Source organism: Odocoileus virginianus, chromosome 17, assembly GCF_023699985.2.
Source record: "Odocoileus virginianus isolate 20LAN1187 ecotype Illinois chromosome 17, Ovbor_1.2, whole genome shotgun sequence".
NCBI lineage: Eukaryota > Metazoa > Chordata > Mammalia > Artiodactyla > Cervidae > Odocoileus > Odocoileus virginianus.
Genome location: NC_069690.1, coordinates 17,330,262 through 17,349,660, shown reverse-complemented (window position 1 = coordinate 17,349,660; position 19,399 = coordinate 17,330,262). Strand labels below are relative to the sequence as shown.

Sequence of the window (19,399 nt, the reverse complement as noted above, 5' to 3'; positions counted from 1 at the left end):
GGCATAAATCCCTGGTAATAAGGGATTGCCCAGGTGGCCGGCAATTTTCTCTTTAAGTCTGTGCCTCCTCCTTGTGGGCTGCTCAGAGTTACAGGGATTTTTAGGAATCACCTCTGGCTTCATTTCTTGGGCGGGGGGGGGGGGGGGGGGAGTGAGTGATTCGGTTTTTCCTTTTTTATTTTTTTTTCCCCTTTGCACGATGTGATTGAATCAGCTACGCCTATGGTCTGGACTGGCCTGGTCTCCAGCAGCCAAACTATGCTGCAATTTAGGCCCTTGTATTTAGGAATTGAGAGCTTTTTGATTTCCCCGCCCCTTTTGAATTCTCAAAGTTTCCTGGTGCTGATGCTTCCTTCTGCCCCACCCCCACCCCAATCCATCCCTTTAAGCTGGATATCTAGAAACTTGGTAGGGGGAGTGGCTTAAACCGGGAACTTGTTTGCCCTGGAGCTGCCTTCAGGAAGCTGCTGAATGCAAGGTGGGAAGCTGGTGGGAGGGGAGGATTTTAGCCAGACCCCCAGGGAAGACTCTGTGAAATCCCCCTGCCTACTGGAAGGAAACGTGCATTCCCCTGACTCTTAAGTAAATTGCAACCTGGTGAATAATTAACCTCACCCATTTAGCTTTTTTTTTTTTTTTTTAAGAAAAATAATATCCAAGCCTGTGAAAAGATGAGAGATCAATTTTTGTCCAGCCCGATTGAATGGACAAAGGAGCGTTGGGAGAGGCCGACCCTCTCACCTCCTTCCCAAAGGGCTAGCTAGCAACTCTGATAGCTGAAATTCTGATAGTTGAAAATCCCTCCAGGGTTTCTCCGGTGGCAGGTGTAGAGACAGCCTCTGGGCTGCCTCCCCAGGTCTCCTTCAGTTCCTCTGACCAAAGCCAAGCTGTCTGAAGCCTCAGCAACGGTCAGGATCCTGGCCCCCCACCCCCTTTCTGTAGCGACAGCTTGGCCTTCATTCCTGCACGGAGTTGATTCTGCTGTCAGGCCGGTTTGTGGCTCTGCGCGGCTGGTAAATATTTGGCCTGTCTCTGTTCTTTCACACAGAAGGACAGCGCTCCCGATCCGGGCCTGTGCATGGATGTCCCAGCTGTCAGAAACAGGGATTCACGGGGGGTCCATGAAGGCTTTTCTTGAAGCAGCCCGGTGTGAGGGCCACGAAGGCAGATTTGGGGTCCAGATAGGCTAGAGTTGGGCTTCCCTGGTGGCTCAGATGGTAAAGAATCCGCCCGCGATGTGGGAGACCTGGGTTCGATCCCTGGGGTGGGAAGATGCCCTGGAGGAGGGCATGGCAACCCGCTCCAGTGTTCTTGCCTGGAGAATCCCGTGGACAGGGGAGCCTGGGGTAGAGTCGGAGTCCTCCTAACTGCCGCTTGCCAGCTGGGTAGCCTTTGACAAGTAACTTCTCTGTGCCCGTTTCTTCTGTTGTACACGAGGGTTCTGAGACCTCCCTTGTAACACTGTGGTGAGGCTTATGTGAAAAGTGCAGGCAGAGTGCCTGGCACTTACCAGTAGACCTTTAAGAGCCCCTCTTATTTTGAATAAGCCCGTGGCTTTGGGCAAGTTACTTAACCCACTGGGAACAGCAGCTTTGTAATCCTAAAGCGGGGTGATGTCTGGGACCCCCTTCCCCTGTCGGAGCCTATTTTCCACCAACCACATGCCAGGGCCCTGGCCAGGCTGGGGTGACAACCGAGAGTAAGACAGTCATGACCCCTCCTGCCCACTCCTGTCAGTACCCCAGCTCTGAGAGCAGATGAGGGGTGTGGTGTGTCCTCTTGTTTTAGCTGAGGCTGAAGCTCTGAGGGGCAAGACTCCCCCAGGATCTCACAACTGCCTCCGGGTGCGGCAAGCCCAGCCTTCTAGGTGCAATAGAGCCTCCTGGATTGGAGCCAGCCCCCAGTGAGCTGTGAACAGGGAGGTGGGTGGGTCTGCTTCCTTAAAGGGACCCTGGGTGTGCAGAAGTGGCCACCTCGCACATCCACTCTGCCATGCGTCCAGCCTGTAAGGTCCCAAGGAGGCCCCCAGGAAAGGCGAATTGCCACAGCTGCTCTTGGCCTGCTCACTCACTGACCCTCTTGGCCATCTTGACCAACTTGGCCAGCCAGATACACTCTAGTGGGACCAGTCGAACGGGGTGCAGAATCGAGGGGCTGGGGGAGGGGAAGGAAATACTTTGATATTCCAAAAAGTGCTGCAGAGAAGCATGGGAAGTTAAAAAATTAGGATTTCCTTGGACTTCCTTATGCTTTTTTATTTCCTTCTTGCTTTGTGACCCCACGGACTGTAGCCCGCCAGGCTCCTCTGTCCATGGCATTTCCCAAACACAAGAGTACTGGGGTGGGTTGCCATTTCCTTCCCCAGGGGATCTTCCCCACTCAGGGATCAAACCTACTCTCTCTTGCATTGGCAGGCAGATTCTTTACCGCTGAGCCACCAGGAAAAGCCCTTTTCACGACTTAGTGGTGTTTTTATTCTGCATTTCAAACTGGCGGTTGAGGTAGACCCTAATCCCTCCAGCCCAGGGCAGCGGGCAGGGTTTGCGGGGACACGGGGCAGGTGACTTCTTACCCACTGAGCGCTCCTCCCCTCTCCCGCCTCCCCTCTGGCAGGCTCTAGGGAATTTTGAAATTGCCCTGGAGCCAGACCCCTTGTGTTGGCTGCCCAGGAGGACTGGGGAAGGAGGTGCTGTGTGGAAAGAACCATTGGCTGATTTTAATCTCAGCTCTGCCACTCTGGGCCTGAGATTCCCCCTTTCTCTGTCAAGTGGGGTCTGCACCGAATACAGTGCATACCCCTTGTAGTCAAAACATCCTAAGGTCTGGAGCCCAGAGGCAGCCTGCCCGGAGGTGCAGAGGAGGGCACGGGCCTGGGACCCTGGGAGGGTTGGGAGCAAAACTGAGATGTGCAGCTGGGAAATTTGGATCCGTCTTTGAGGATTTTGTGGTTTATTCTCATGAAACGAGCTTCCTCGCACTGGATTTCTGCCCTGGAGTGTGTGGGGCTCAAGGAGAAACGCTAGCTTCTGCTCCTTGGTGACTGAGGCTTAAGTTTGGCTCTTCCAGTGCTCTGTCTCCACCTCCACTATGAGGCAGACCTCCTCTCCCAACCCTTCTGAAAACAGGTCAGTTGCAGCGCTGCTTACATGTTGACGGAAACTGGTTTCGCAGGAGGCTGAAGGCAGGCGTTGGGGAAAGGGCGATAGCTTTACAGGCTCTCCCCTGGACTAGCTGGGTGACCTTGGACCCGTGACATGTCTTCCTGGGACTGTTTCCCCATCACTGATGATACATGTCCGTTCTGTAGTCCAATACAGGGGTCACATGAGGAGGCCTGGGTGAAACACCGGCAGGCTCGTGGTGGGGGACCCGAGCGTGGGGGTGGGGGGGGAGTCCCAGTGGCTGTTCTTAAGTGACTCTATAGCTCACCCCAGGATCTATGGGGCCAGTGAAGGAACCTCAGTGAGGTCAGGGAAGTACACACTGAGCCTGGCAAGCCTCCTTGCCACTTTGCTGTCTGGGGAGAAAACACTGCAAGAAAAGCCATGTGAGGGTGGGGTGGGGGTTCCCATTTCTTCGCAGAGATAGGCCTGGTATACCCTAAGAGGGGAGGGTGGGGCGCAAAGTCACAGAATCTTCCGGTTGTGAGTTCATTTGATCACTTGTAAGTGAGAGCATTTGCGTAAACTCCGGGAGCTGGTGATGGACAGGGAGGCCTGGCTTGCCACAGTCCATGGGGTCGCAGAGAGTCAGATATGACTGAGCAACTGAACTGAAGTGAGAGCATCAGGATACTGTTCTTGAGAATCCTTTCCTAGGGAGCTTGCTGTTGTGAGCTTAAGAACATGGGGGAAAAAAAAAACAAAAAAACTGTCTTTGCTCTTGGAACCAAGAGGGCGATTCAACAGATACTTGGAACCAGGACTTGCGTGTAAGCAAAATGTTGGTCTCCAACTTGCCTGGCCAGACCCCTGTGTATCTGGGAAAAGTCAGCCAGCCCACTTGCTCCCAGTTGGGCAGTGCGGAGGCTTCCTCCTGCCCTGGGCTGAGCCTCGGTCCATCTAGACCCCCAGCCCTGCCTCTCCTCCCATGTCTGGGGATAGCAGACGGTTACTTTGTCGCCCAGGTCTGGGTGCATGTGAACCTCAGCCAAATCGCTGAATGTTAAAACATCTGCAAAATATCACATTTCCACAATGGGCCTTTTCTATAGAGCTGGGGATAGAGTGGGCAGTGTCGGGACGCTGGGAAATTACTTAAGCTTTGACAGTGGAAAGGAGCAGGGTCTAGGATCCTGACTTTGAACATAAGAGGTGAGGATGGAGCCGGGAGGAGGACACACCTTAAAACAGAAGTAGGGCCCCAAGAACCAGCTCCCCCTGTTTCCAGAGCCGGTGGGGGGGGGAGGTGCTGCGGCCAGCCTGCCTTGGCATCCTCCCTTCCATCGTCTTCTCGCTGGATTTTGTTGTGATGAGACAAGTCCTGACAAATATCCCGTTGCCCTTTGGGCCGGAGAGCTGTAAGGCGTCCTGCCTGGAAACCCAGCCCCATTCACTGGGGAGCCATAATTAGGCAAGAGAACAGTTCACCGGCCCTTGATTCAATAAAGACCCTTTTATGATGTTGGTTTTTCCCAGAAAAATAATACCACTTTGCCCCGTTTATTGCATTTAGATGTGTAATCGTATTAGGGCTCAGCAGCCCCGGGGACCGAAGTTACGTACTTGGGGTTTTCACCAAAGGCTGTTAACCCGGTCTTCAGAGGCAAACAGTGACCTTGGAGGGGGGCGGGGGTGGGGGAGGAAACAACAGGGAACATTTTTGAAGATTCCTCTCTCTCTTGGCATTTCAAGGACGTTTTCTGCCGTCTGGGTGAGAGGCGACCCGGGGAAGAAAACTAGAAAGTGAAACTAACTCTCCTGGCAAGTGTCCCTGCCGGCCGCGGCCCCGCACGCCCCCTCCCTTGTCGTGGGCCAGATCTGTCAGTCAGATGGGTGGCACGTGCCCGGCAGAGGGTGGCGGAAATGTCAGCGAGGGTGCCGGTGCCTCGGCAGCAGCAGCCGTGGTGCCCCAGCACGTCCCCACCGAGACGCCGGCAGCGCGGCCGGCGCTGGGGTTTGTGCAGGTGGCCGGCCTGGGCCTCCCCCAGGCCCCGCCCTGCTGGGGCCGCCAGCCCTGACTAAATATAGCCCTGGAGGGCGAGGCGGCTCTCGGTTGGTTGGAAGGGTTTGCTCGGCCCGCCCCCTGATCACCGCCACCTTCCGGACACTTGCCTACCGGGCTCTCACCTGCTGAGAGCCGGCCACGATCCCCTCTGACCTTCTTCCCCCAGGCCTTGTGTCAGGCAGGCTAAGAACGCCTGCTCCTCACTCCTGGAGTAAAAGCCGTCCTAGAAACCTGCCCGTGGTGTTGGTGCAGATCACCAGGGGTGTCCAGCACCTCTTTCCCAATTTGCGGTTGGTTTAGAAATCTCAGGCGATGAGGAAATTTCTGCGAGTCATTCGTGGGCGTGCTCTTATTAAGAAATAGGGTAGGACCTTTCATTAAAACCGCGTTGCTTTAAAAAGGGGGATATCCATTTAATTCTAGGACATCTGATGGGAATTGTCGCCGAAATCTCTTTTCAGATAGCACGCTTTAATGCAGAGGAACTGCATTATCTATTTATAGATACTAAAATATTCTTTCATTGTCAGGATTTGAGCTGTGTGCAGTTTTTTTTATTCAATCTTAAACTTTAGATACTTTACATTTTGGGGGGAAAGTGCTATTATTTTATATATATATATATATATGTTTTTTGATTCCACACCCCCCACACAGGAGTATAATTAGAACTTCTGAAACCAGATTATCCAATTAGTAGTTGTTGTTTAGTCGCTAAGTCATGTCCTACTTTGTGACCCTATGGACTACAGCATGCCAGGCTCCTCTGTCCTCCACTATCTCCCGGAGTTTGCTCAAATTCATGTCCAGTAAATTGGTGATGCTAGCCAGCAGTCTCATCTGTATCCAATTAGTACATTTTTCTAATTAACTGTTAGGAATTTGTGATGAAATAAATTATTTTAGATTTCCAATGAAACTTTGGCCACAAGGACATACATGAGGGGAAAGATCATGGGTTTTCAGTTTTGGCTACCACCTACTCACCTGCTCCCCACAGAATACCTAATTTGCCTGCTGTTAGGCAGCAACAGTGACCAGAAAACAGTTTTATTTTCCTTGTCCCGAGTAGAGTTGGAAACATTTCTCACTTATGATGGCTTCTCTCTGCTTCTGACAGTGCAGCAGGCAGATGAAGGTGGGGTTTAAATGCTACTTTTGTACATTTTTCAGCAGTAACGTTGGTAGCTGTCCTTTGGACCAAAAAAAATTTGTGATGATCTGCATTCATTCAGTTTGTGCCTTGTGTGTGCTTCCTGTGCCAGGAGGCTTGGCAAGGAGAGGGGGCAGCCTGCAGGGGTGGGCACCTCCAACCACGACCAAGGAATGGACTCAGTTCCCATTTGGTAACAGTGCCCGGGGCAAGCCCCAAGTCCTTTATCCAAAATTCTAAACTCTGAAAACCAAAAGTTGTTTTTATAACGAATTTCATGGCAATTCTTGGCCCAAACAGACTTGAGTCTAGATTTCTCCCGGGGAGCATGAATCTTCATGGCTTTCCCTGCAGAGACGTTCCTTCATGTGATTTCAGGGGGGCGGGGGGTGCTGCTCTGCTGGTGTGTTGCGCAGTATGTGGCCTGAGCACCATGTTATCTTTCTAAGACCTGAAAACTCCTGCAGCACATCGGGCCAGAAGGTTTGGGGTAAGAAGATGCAGTCCTGGAGTAGGAGCATGCGCCTGACAAAGGCGGCTGGACCCGAGGCCTGCAGGAGCCCTCTCCCCCCAGACCTTGAACTCCACACAGGCTCACCAGGTTTTGCTCACTGTTACATCCTCACAACCCAGCCGGGCGCCTGGAGCCTCCTAGGTGCGGAGTGAATGCTGGTCAGCAGTAAGCATCGGCCAGCTTTGTTTGGGAAAGCCAAATAGTGAGTATTTTAGGCTCTGGGGGCCATGGGGTCTCTGTTGCAACTCTCTTCTCTTCCATTTCCTAGAATCCATGATACAAAGTGCTGAAGATGCTTTATACAAAAAAAGATACTCGCTATGCTTATTATTTATAACAGTGGAAGTTTAGAAACAACAGAAAGAAAACAGTAAGATACATTATGGTGAATCCTCCCCGTGGGATATTTGCGTGTATGTGTGCTCAGTCATGTCTGACTCTTTGCGGCTCCATGGACCGTAGCCCGCCAGGCTCCTCTGTCCCCAGGATTTTGTAGGCAAGAATACTAGAGTGGGTTGCCATTTCCTCCTCCAGGGGATCTTCCCGACCCAGGGATCGAACCCATGTCTCCTGTGTCTCCTGCATTGCAGGTGGATTCTTTACCACTTGAGCCATCACCATGTAAATGAATGAGTACCTGTGTTCTGATAAAACGGTGAATGTGGTAGTGGGTCTGGCCTGGGGGTCCACAGTTGGCTGATTCCTATGAGGAGGATAAACACACCCTAAGCCTAGATGGTTCCCCATCTGTTAGCCCTGCCGTCTACAGGCCTGGTCAGTTTGTTTCCCTGCCCCAGTGCCTTCTGCAGTAAAGAGATACAGTCAGTGCCCACCCCCTGGTATCTGCCTCTCCCAGGCTCTGGAAACATGGCCTAAAGGGAGGCGTCGCGTCGTGCTCCCTGGACCTGCCTGGTTCAAGGGAGTGGGGTGTTCATGTGGAACACCATGTGCATTTGGGCTCCTGTCCAGCCTTGCCAAGGGGCACTTGCACCTCCACCCACCGATGAGTGTTTCGGGGACTGAGCTAACCTCAGGGTACAGAGGCTATCAGCATCAGGCCAGGCAGGGCTGGCGCTCGTGGGGCATGGGGGGGATCTGAGGGGGTGAGAGTGAGTGTTTAGGTGGTGTTCTCAGCCAGAGAATTTCTGGCAGAGAGATGAGTGAACGTAAACCCAGGAGCTCGGGTCTCCTGGCTGTGTTCATCCCAGCTCCAGAGTGGCCAGCAAGGGTGGATGCATCAGTGAGTTCAAGAAGGCTTTCCATCTCAGCGGAGGCCCAAATCCAGCCAAGACGGCTGACTCTCACCCCCACGGCAGGCTGACCTGGGGGCAGGGGGCTGGGTGGCTAGAAGGAGGGCAGCACCGTACAGAGCCCACGCCCCTAAGCTGAGCGCCCCTGTGCCCAGCCCCTCCAGGCCCACCCCGCTCAGCCAGCCCTGCCACGGGCCCTGGCCGTGCCCAGCAGCTCCTTCCAGGACATTCTGCCGCCTCTGCTCCACCACCTCCTTCCCTAGTCCGGGTGGGACTTTCTCAAGGTACCAGCAAAGAAGGGCTGGTACCTCTGCTTGGCCTTTTCTTTCCCTTCCATCATGGTTTTGTGAGTTGCTGGCAATTTTGGGGTGGAGCCCCGGTGCTCGGCAGCTCCCTCGGAAGCCTTGATGACTTTTCAGCCCCCAGCAGAAGGGTGCAGCAACCCCCCCACCCCAATCAGCAGCGAGAGTTCAGCTCAGTGTGAGGGCTGAGGGGAACCAGACAGGGGGCTGCTGTGTTTGGTGATGTCAGAGCCAAGCCCAGGGAGGTCCCCGTCACACACTAGCACGGTGTGGAGGGTCCTCTGGCCACTGTCCAGGGCACCCCCGTCCCCCAACCTCACCTTGTTATTGAGCACCTGGGCCAGGCACTGCCTGTATTGTGGTGGTAAGAGGGCCCAGAGCGGTGCTTCTCAGACTTGCGTGACCCTGTGAACCACAGCAGGAGACTGTTAGCAGTGCAGACTCCAGGGCCCCGTGGTGGACCTCCGGGGCCCCAGAGTCAGCACTGTTAATAAGTGCAAGGGATTGTGATGTGGGTGGTTCCAGGTCGGTGCTGGGAGGGGCGGGGGTGGGGGAATAGGCAAAGCCATGTGATGAGTGTGGAGTCAGGAGGAGCACCGAGAGAGAAGATGGGGCTCTAACTGGGGGGTGGGGGGGCTGGGGTTAGGAAAGGTGAGCTGAGCCTTGAAGCACAAAGCAGGCATGGTAGTGATTGCTGACTCTGGAAATCTCGATTCTGGGCACAGCTCTAAGCCTTTATAGGCATTGACTCATTTAATCCTTTTAGCAACACCATGACATAGGTAGTTACACTGATTTTTTTTTTTTTTAAGTATTTATTTGGCTGCACCAAGTCTTAGGTGTGGCACATGAGATCTTTTGTTGCAGTGCGCAGGATCTAGTTCCCTGACCAGGGATCGAACCCAGGCCCCCTGCATTAGGAGCACAGAGTCTTAGCCACCAGACCACGAGGGCGGTCTCTCATTACCCTGATCTTGGAGCATAAACCCTTGGAGAAGGGTTTAGAAGCTTGGCTGAGGTTCTTGGTTGCTAAGCGGTGAGCTGACCCTCTTCGTCCTCCTCATCTGTTCTTCTGCACCGGGGGCCGTAGCACCCAGACCGCAGGACCCCCTCAGGCCAAGGCTGTGCAGACCAAAGGCGGGGGCTTCTTCGGATGTGGTCATGTTGCTGAGTGATGCAGGTTTGGATCCTAGAGTGTAGAGATTGTTTGGCTTTAAAAAAATTTTTTTTTTTTCGTTTAAAATTTATCTTTGGTGGTGCTGGGTCTTCACTGCCACGCGGGCTCTTCTCTAGTTGCAGCAGGCGGGGCTGCTCCAGTGCTGGCGCTTGGGTTTCTCATCGTGGAGGCTTCTCTTGACACGGAGCTTGGGCTCTGGGGGGGCAGGGGTTCAGTAGTAGCAGCGCGTGGGCTCATCAGTTGCGGTTCCTGGGCTTTAAAGCGTAGGCTTGATGGTTGGGGCACATGGGCTTAGTTGCTGTGCAGCATGTGGGATCTTCCTGGATCAGGGATTGAACCTGTGTCCTCTGCAGGTGGATTCTTTTTCACTGAGCCACCAGTGAAGCCCGACAGTTTGGCTTTTGCTGGTGGAGTATATGCATGATGATCTTGGTTAGGGCTGAAAGTTGTAGCGAGGTAACAGCTGCTATAATGTAGCTTTGAGAGGCAGCTGGGATTTGGCACAGGTGTTCTTCATCTGAACAAGGCCGGACCCTGGGGTGTGGGAAGACGGTGCAGCGTTAGAGCTGACGGAGCACCAAGGCCTGTGCCCCAACACCCCATCTCCACCTGCCCCTCCGAGAGGGAGGAATTCTCCATCACCTGAGTCCTCGGAGACTCCCAGGGAGCCTGGCCCACCTCTTAGGGTCTGAGGGCAAGGGGGAAGCTGCTTGGATAGGGGAAGACATTGTGTTGGGAGCCAGCCCAAACCTTTGTATGCTTTCCTTCCTTCAGTCCTCACATCACCCTGCAAAAGAGGCCATTCGTTCTATTTACCCATGTGCAAGCCGAGGCACACAGAATCTAAGCAACTTAGACGCCATCACACAGCAAGTAAGCGGCTAGTGGAGCCTGGTCTGTTTCCTGTGGGACGTACTTTACAGCAGGGTCCGCCTTATTCTGAAAAGCTGCATGTCCTGCTGCACCCACAGGGGGGCCGGTGACTGGGGGCCCCTGAGGAGTGGGTGCAGTGCCTGGCTGGGTAGGGCAGGCTCCCAGCGGCCAGCTGAGCCCAGCCCTGGGTGGGATGGCCTAGCTTCAGGGGATGGGTTACCAGTGACCGGTGGCATTCTGAGGATGCCAAAGGTCTGGGGTCTATGGGAGTGGCCAGCTGGAGTCTTCCTAGTCTGGGGCCCTAATGCTGGGAGCTGAGCCTCGGCTGCTCTGACAGAGGCCAGGTGACCCTTCCCTCGGGTCTTCTGGCTTTGCCTAATCCTCGGGACCCCCTCATCCACTTGGGGTTCTGCCAGGATTCTAGCCTGTGGCTCCTTGTGGACAGAAGACGCTGGGTTCCAAGTTGGCTCTGGGTGGACCAAGGGCTGGTCTCTCCTGGGACCGCCTGGGGTGTGGGGCAGTGAAGCCAGCCGCCTTCCAGGCTGAGAATTGTGCCACCATGGAGACCCTGCAGCCACCCCACCTGCCACAGAGCTTCCTGTGGGCTGGAGGGGTGGGCCAGTGTCGGGGAGGGGTCACCGTTTCTACCTTGGTTCACCTGGGTCAGCGGGCTGACTCCTTCCTCACCTGGAGAGTGCTCGAGGACAGCAAGAAAAATGAGGGACTTTCAGGGGCAGCTGTGTTTTCTGACTCAGTCATAATGCCCCTAAAAATCCTTATTGTTCTTGCAGTGTGCATCAGGCGGCGGCCCCAGCCCAGCCCTTGCCCACCTGGCCCCTCTGGGATGGGGAGAATTACCTGGGGTTCAGCTGGCGTGTCCTCCCGCGTCGTCCTGAAATGAGACTGTAGGGGGATTTGCTGCTGATTTAATGTTTTGTTGGTTGGTGCATTGATTGGCATGTACTTTTATAATATCTTTTTTGGTGGAGGATGGGGTAGGCTGGGCATCGGGACACTCACGCACAGATGGGAGCCCAGGAGAATGCAAGGTCTCCCTGGTTTGTGCACAGTGAGGGGTCCCTAGAGCCCAGCTGCACATTACAACCTAAGGAAGGGGGGCTTCAAGGGCAGGTGTACCCAGGGCTAGGTCATGTCCTACTCTTGATGACCCCATGGACAGTAGCCTGCCTGGTTCCTCTTGTCTATGGAGCTTTCCAGGCAGGAATACTGGAGTGGGTTGCCATTTCCTTCTCCAGGGCATCTTCCCAACCCAGGGATTGAGCCTGCGTCTCCCACATTGGCAGGCAGATTCTTTACCACTGAACCACCTGGGAAGCCCCATTTAGGGGCACTGTGTTTTAAAACAGGAGGAGCTTCAGCGTGCACCCTGAGACCTCTGAGCTGGCCGTTTTTGCAAATCTGCCTGCAGTGGACCGAGGTCTTCCCTGCAGCTGTTGACCCTAGAGCCTGCTTTCTCTTGGGCAGGTGGTCTCTACCCCATCTCACTTCCTGGGTCTCCACCTTGCCCAGCAGGTGCCTCAGTTATTTTGGATGTTTTGGGTAGAACTGGGGTTCCTGGGGGATGGTCAAGCAGAAATAAAAGTTGGTGACATGTCTTCCTGAACACAAGAACACCATTCAACAAGGATGTCACTAAATGCCACAGCTACACAATCGTCCGCTCTGGCTGAGGCTGGGGAGGTGGCCAGGCAGTAAGCAGGGCTGAGCCTGCTCCCAGGGTACCCCCCGGGGGTCTCACTGGTCTCCCAGGTCAGCAGAGGAAGTTCATCCTTAAGGTATTGCTCAGGCTCCCTCCCCAGGTGCTGACTGGCAAGCTCCTGTCACCTGAGAAGATGGCCATGCATGGGACCCTTACCTCCAGGACCTGCCTTCCTCCTGGCCAGCCCCAGCCGTCCCCTCCTCCTCGGGACCTGTGATCCCAGCTGTGTCTCCACCCCAGCCCCAGAGACAGTTTTTAAGGAGCTTCAACATTCTTCTGTCCAGGGGAAGGGACGGCTGGCTCCAAGGTAAAGGTTAACATGGGCGGGTGAAGGGGGGGGGGTTGCGGTGGTGGTGATGTTTATTACTTCTTTTCTAGAGGTGGGCGAGGCTCTCAAATGCAGTTCTCACATTGTAGGTGGACACGGGGCCACAGAACACATCCCATCCTCCCTCCCGCTCCAGAGTGTTTTTCTCATTCTTTATCCCAGAACATCTGAAAAAAAAAAATCAATTTTTAAAAAAGACAATACATATGAAGTAAAACATTACTGGTTTTCCCTCAATCATATAAGAACTGCTTTCCAAGTGTAGAACATTTCAAAAATGCAGAAGGATGAGAGAGGCTTATAGGTGCCCATACCTAGAGATCATGTTGGGTATAGAGTCTTCCAGGGTTTTTTTTCCTCTTTGCATGTACGAGCACGCGTGCAAAGTTGCTTCAGTAGTGACTCTGACTCTTTGTGACCTTATGGACCATAGCCCACCAAGCCCCTCTTGTCTATGGGATTCTCCGGGCAAGAATACTGGAGTGGGTTGCCATTTCCTCCTCCAGGGGATCTTCTTGACCCAGGCATTGAACTCACATCTCTAAGGTCTCCTGCGTTGGCAGGTGGGTTCTTTACCACTAGCGCCACCTGTACACCCTTCACCCAGTTAGCAGGAGTGGGGCTTCCGGAAGGGGGAGGGCTTGTAACTCATTTGCGTGATGGCCTTGGGCCCATCAGGAGGCTGAAAGTCTCTGATTTTCTTTCTGCCAAGTGGGCTGGGGACGGAAGTTCGCCTCCGGCCAGGAAGTTCATTGGAGGGTACTGGGGCAGCACGGGGTTTCTCTCTCTCAACAGAGACTGGGGAGGGTGCTAGAAACGTGAGCTCTGGGACTTTTCCTGGCCCATCCAGTGGTGAGGACTCTGTGCTTCCTCTAAGGGGGCACAGGTTTGATCCCTGGTTAGGGAATTAAGATCCTGCAAGCCAGAGCCAAACAACAACAACAACAAGCAAAAATGTGGGCTGTGTCCCAGTTGAGTTCTAAGTAAAGCTGCTGCACCACTTCCCGACTCTGGTCACCCAGAAGAATCACTTAACGTTTAAAAAATGTCAGTGCCACCTCCCATGCCAAGACCAGTTGGATCTGAATTGCTGGGTGTTGGGAGGGACCCAGGCCCTGGGATCTTTGTTTTCCTTCTGTTCCTCAGGTGATTCTATGAAGTGGCCAGGGAACTACTAGCCAGATCCACACTCACAAGTTAGCGATTTCCTCCAGCCCTTCCTTCAGGACCTGACGGAGGAGACGGGGCCGTGTGCTGCTGACAGCCTTTCACTTCCAGGATGTTCTCTGCTGCTCACTGTCACTTTTGATCCTCACTTTACAGATGGAGGACGGAGGCTCGGGAGACTCCCCAGAGGACACACAACAAGGATGCGGCCAAGCTGGGGTATAGACATGCAGTTTCTGACTCCAAGGCCAGTGCTCTTTCTAGAATTGCTATTTATAGTAAGCATATGTAGTTAGAACCAGATGTGGTCATCACAACCTCCTGAGGTGGGTGGGTAAATGCCACTGTCTCACCGAGGAGGTGTCTGCCCCCCGGAGAGGCTGGGTGGTCGGCCCCTAATCCCCCAAATGCTGAGTCTGTACGTGGCCAGCTTAGATCCACAGTCTGCCCCCACCAGGCTGCATGCTGCCGAGGATCCCAGTTCTGAGCAGGGCACGGTTTAACCCTGTTTGCAAAACTCACAAAAGGCGTGGCCCAGGTCGCACAGTTGGGGGGTGGCGGAGGCCCACTGGCCCCTGCTCTTTGCTGGCGGGCTGACACCCAGCCTGTGTGGGGCTTGCTCATTGGGGCCTTGCTCTGAGCTGGCAGCCCTCGGGGTCAGGACGCCTGCTGGGGGCACCTCCCTGCCCCTCCCTTGTTCCTGCAGAGCTGGACTCCCGGAGCCTGGCCTGAGAGCCGCCTGGGCAAGCTGCCAGTGCAGGGAAGTAGCAGGCAGGCGCGCTGTCAGCTCCAGGAAGTGTCTCTGTTCCTGGGCCGGTCTGCAGGACCATAACAGCAGAGATGGGAGCTGGGGGCTAAGCACGCCCCCCACAAGGCCCAGCAGCTCTGGGCCTGGCCCCCAGGCTTGCCCTGGTGGGCAGGACCTGGGCCTGGGCCACGCCTTCCCTTGCTGGGCCTGGGCTCTCTCCTCCGTCTGGCTCCAGCTCTGCTCCCCACCAACTCTGCTGCCAAGTACATGCTCTTGGCGGCAACGACATCCATTTAACCTGCTTCCCAGAAGACAGCATGGTTATGCGGGCCGGCTCAGCCAGCAGCATGGTGGGAGAAGGGGAGGGGGGCCCTTCAGCTTGGTCTTCTCTTGCCCATATCTCTTAGGGATCTTGGGGCGGGGGGGTGGCCCTAAGCAACCTTGCTTACTTGGGTCAGAAGTAACCTCAGCTCAACTGGAAGCCTCAAGTAGCCATGCTAAAGACAGAACTTGGAGCTCCTGGAGTTGGTGGGTGTTTGTATTAGGGGCAATCATTTAGCCTGAGGCTTGGGTAAAGCTGGCTTCCCTAGTAGCTCAGTTGGTAAAGAATCCGCCTGCATTGCAGGAGACCCGGGTGCGATCCCTGGGTTGGGAAGATCCCCTGGAGAAGGGAACGGCTACCCAGTCCAGTATTCTGGCCTGGAGGTATCCGTGTGGACAGCATGTTCATTTCACGCCAGCTGTGCTGCTCAGGAAGCAAGTGTAGGTCTTCAGGCATTGCATGGTCTCTTCTGTTTGTGATCTCTACAAAGATGACCTTTCCTGCAGTCTCCTCTCTGGCCCTCCTGCCCTTGGCCAGACCCTGTTAGGATGGTGGTTCTGGACCAAGTAGCTGCCCTCCTTGTCCCTTTGCTCCTCTCATCTGGCCCTCGAGGCCCAGGGAGGCATCCTCCCCCTCATTGGGGTTCATCCTACAGGTCCGGATGCCTTCAGCCTCATGGCCTCCCTCTGGGCCAGAGCTCCTCCCTCCCCACCAGCCTCCTTGGGGTGCAGATGGACGGCCCAGCACAGTCAGGAACAGCCCTCTGTTTGCCTTGGCTGGTGGGGAAGAGATTACTGCTCACTTTCTGTTTTGACTCTTATATTTAGCTAACACACACAGCCTGTGAGATGGCAGGAAAGCAGCCTAGGGTCTTGAATGAGTCTGGGGCCCATCCCTGATGGCCTGGCCCCTGTGGAGTGGAGGTGTCTGGAAGTAGGAATGGGTGATAACACTGCCTTCTGGGTACATGGAGAGAGGTGAGGACCATCTGTTGGTTTCCTTGACCCAAGGTCCTCTGCCCTTTCATGTTTTCCTCTGGGGGTTACTCCTCCCCACCCCTGAGGTTTGCATGGGGCCAGCCCCATCCCCTGGCTTTAGAGGCTGGCATGTGTCCCAGCTGGACGCTGAGATGCCCCCCTTGGGATTTCTGCAGCAGCCACAGGGAAAGAGGCATTCACTTTTCATGGGAGTTGCCAGGTTAATGGAACTTCTGGTGACCACTCCTGTTCTCCACTTGAGGATGAAGCCAACCAAGAGGTGGAAAAAGTATGCTGTCCAGATATCAGTAAGCCCCTGGACCCAGCCATGCCTGAAACTGACCACATCTCTGGACTAATCTGATTATATGAGCTAATGAATGCATTTCATTTTTTCTAAAACTATCCTGAGTTGGGTTTCTGTCATAGGGTCCTAAGAAAGCTATATTTTCCTTTGATCTCATTTAAAAAAAAATCAACTTTAAGGTATACTTTACATGCACCCATTTTAAATGTCCAATTCATGAGTTTTTTCAAATGCATACACCCTTGTAACTACTACTGCAATCAAGTTGTAGAACATTTCAAGTTCCTTACTCCCCTTTATGGTCAGTCCTCCTGACCCCAAACAACCACTGACCTGCCTTTGTCCTAGAGATTCATTCAATCTTCTCATGGTTCAGGTCCCTGGAGGTTGTGGAGAGCATTTCCTCGATGCTCATATTATGGATCAACCTGGGTCATTTCTCCTGGGACTCAGAGTCACTCCTGGTCCAACTGTGCTGAAGCTGGATGCACCTCTGGGCCCTGCAGTTTTGTGGTTCAATACAGCCTTCCCTTCGTTTGAGCCAACTCACCACAGAAGAGAGTTCTGCCTGATACAGCTCAATCACCGCACCCTTCAGTGAAGCTCCGCCCAAGAACCTCCAGGCAAAACCAACTAATGGTCAGTCCAGCTCACCTCCTGGGAGCCAGACACTAGTAAGTGCTTTACAGGCATTGTATCAAGTCTTCTCAGCAACCCTCGGGGAGGTACTGTTATCCCCACTTTACTGGGATGTGGGTGTACTGCATACCTGGGTACCTCTGGAGCTCCTCTGTCCACCAGATTCCTGGCTTCTTGTCCCACAGCTGAAGTTGACCCCTCCCAGACCACAGGCCAGGGTAAGGGGGCTGGATCCAGAATGGCCAAAGAGGCTGGAGAAGTCAAGCCTTACACGTGGAGGAGTTAGTTCTTGGGATGAACTTTCAGCGGTAGCGTAAGCACCTTCGGCAGGAAAGAACTCTCTGCAGGAGGCCCTGTTGTCAGTAACCTAGCATACCTTTCAGATCTTTAGATCACACAATACCTTGCCTAACCTGCTGGTTCTTCCCACAGATCAAAGAAGTAGAAAAGAAGAATAAGTAATTACCAGGTGACCAGATCTCTTCCCCAGCTTCCCCTTCAGTAATCTCACGAACAAATGGTGGGAACAAGATAGCATCTAACATGAAAGATCACAAGAAGTCGACAAGCCTGCACACAGCTGGTGATCATGACACCTCTGACCCCCTCCATCAGTGATTATCTGAGCTGACTTCCCTTTTTCCCCTTAGAAACTTCCATGGCCAAGCAGACTCTTCAGAGGTGGTTTTGGCGGAACACCCGAGTGCACCATCTCCCCAGACTGCCGGCATTCTGATTAAAAGGAACTTTCTATAAACAACTGCTTCTTGGGTGTTGATTTGCAAGCAGCTGGACTGAGTTTGGAAACAGCAGATGAGACGGGAGGATAAATGCCTTCATCCTCCATCCCTTGGACCATTTGAGGCACATTTTCCAGATGGGGTTTGTTGTACAGTGGTTACACATCACCTTTCTTTGTTTCCTGTTCTTCCCTACCTCCTTTCTCTTATCCCTCCCTCTAGCTGCCCTGGAATTCCACTTCCAAGTTAATGTATCAGCCCTTAATCCCTTGCCAGAGGGCCCACTTTCTAGGGAACTTGGCAGTCTGACTTCTGTGTCTGCACTGCACGGCCTCAGTGAATGCTGAACAAGAGGACAGATACACGACGGGTCTTGGCCATGCAGTTGGGGACTGAAGAGGAAATATGAATGGTGTCAAATTCACCATCAGAGATGCCAGCAATAAAGGTGTCCCCTTCATCTCTCCCCTTCCATTCCCTGGGTCTAATCAGTCAAATCCTGACTCCATGCTGTAGGTCAGAGACTGTGGCCTCCCCCACTAACCTCTGTCCAGTACAAAACAGTCCATGCTCCTTATCCATCACTTGCTGGGTATGTGATGCTGGCAAGGTACTCAGCCTCTCTGAGCCACCTTCCCCGTCTGTACAAGGGGGATAAGAATGGTCTCACCCCCTGAACTGTGGAGATGCCTGATGGACACTAGGTTTGTGCCTAAAGCAGAGTAGGGGGAGGGCATTGTGGAGACCACGTGTCCAACAGAGGTCCTGCTTTCTTTTGAGAAGCACCCCTCCTTCTGTCCCTACTGGGTAAATAGGGCTGCCCCACCCCTACTGCCAGATCCAGGCCAATACACACATCTCAGTATTGACCACAGGATTGGATCAGGCCTGGGCATGAGACCCAAGTCAGACCAGTCCCCTCCACAGTTCCCTGAAGTTTCTGGAACAAGGAAAGAGGTGTTTGCTCTTTGCTGAGATCCTTAGCCTGGAGGTACCCAAGGCCATTTTTTACTGTTTGGACATGTGAGAATAAACGTCAGTGCAGTGACGTCAGAAGATAGCAAAGACAAGAGATGGAGCAGGACACAGACTCTGGTGATGGCCTTGGAGCTCCCGATCCACCACGCCAGTAGCTAGGGAACCCCTGGTATTTTTAGAAATTAATACATATGCAAAATTTTTCCATTTCAGTTGCCTAGGCCAGTTCAGGTTGCATTTCTGTTACTTAAAACTGAAATGGTCTTGGGTCTTACCTTGTGGGACAGTGGTGAAGACTACACCTGCCAACTTAGGGGACATGGGTTCGATCCTTGGTCTGGAAAGATCCCACATGCCACAGGTAACTAAGCCCACCCTCTGGAGCCCGTGCTCCTCAACAAAAGAATCCACTGCAACAAGAAGCTTGTTTGCATGCAATAGTGAAGAGCCTGCAACTAGAAAAAGCCTGAGGCCAGCCACAAAGAGCTCCTGCACCTCATTAGAGACCCAGGGCAGCCAAAAATAATTTTAAAAAACTGAAATGGTCTTGACTATACGTTCTTTATAAAGGATCACTGCCATTATTGCAATTATATTATTATAAACACATTCCTAGGAAGATGCAGGCTTGGGGACGCACAGCCAGGTTCCCCCAGGGGTCACTGCTGCTCTCCACACATTACACTGGCCCTGGATATGAGCTCCCCAAGGGCAGGGGATTCATGTTTGCTGCTGATGCATCCCAGGTTCCTGCTGCCTGCACAAGGTAGGTGATTAACAGACACCCACTGAATGAACAAACAGAGTTGGCCCACTGCCCCCTAGCCCCCAGGCCTGGCTTCACGTTTTGCCCTCTGTCCTTGGCTGACATCTGAACCCACTGGGGTGTGTTCTGCAGGAGTGTCTTGGCAAACTGATCCGTTTTCACAGTGTCCTTCCTAGGGCCTCACTCATCCCTTCATCTGCTCATATACTCAGTTTCCAAAACCCTTTATTAGAAATGTCCATTATGGATCACAGTTTTCACAAAAATCAACT

At 53.5% G+C, this 19,399-nt stretch overlaps 2 long non-coding RNA genes across 6 annotated transcripts in view; one reads left to right on the top strand and one right to left on the bottom strand.

The window, feature by feature from the left end:
- The window catches only part of LOC110132207 (uncharacterized), a 29,441-nt gene extending 12,038 nt beyond the window's left edge, over window positions 1-17,403 (top strand). For 2 of the 5 annotated variants that reach the window (XR_011492134.1, XR_011492135.1), the window contains exons 2-4: window positions 12,256-12,462; window positions 13,807-16,678; window positions 17,076-17,403. This is a non-coding gene — a long non-coding RNA (uncharacterized lncRNA). Of the gene's footprint in view, window positions 1-12,255; window positions 12,463-13,806; window positions 16,679-17,075 lie in introns of those variants that run through there. The other 3 variants (XR_011492137.1, XR_011492138.1, XR_011492136.1) reach the window with 2 other exon arrangements.
- LOC139039017 (uncharacterized) lies at window positions 9,181-10,295 on the bottom strand. Its single transcript, XR_011492139.1, has 2 exons — window positions 10,205-10,295; window positions 9,181-10,096 (listed from the first exon to the last, which is right to left on the bottom strand). It is a non-coding gene; the product is annotated as an uncharacterized lncRNA (long non-coding RNA).
- Window positions 17,404-19,399: the final 1,996 nt, after the last annotated feature.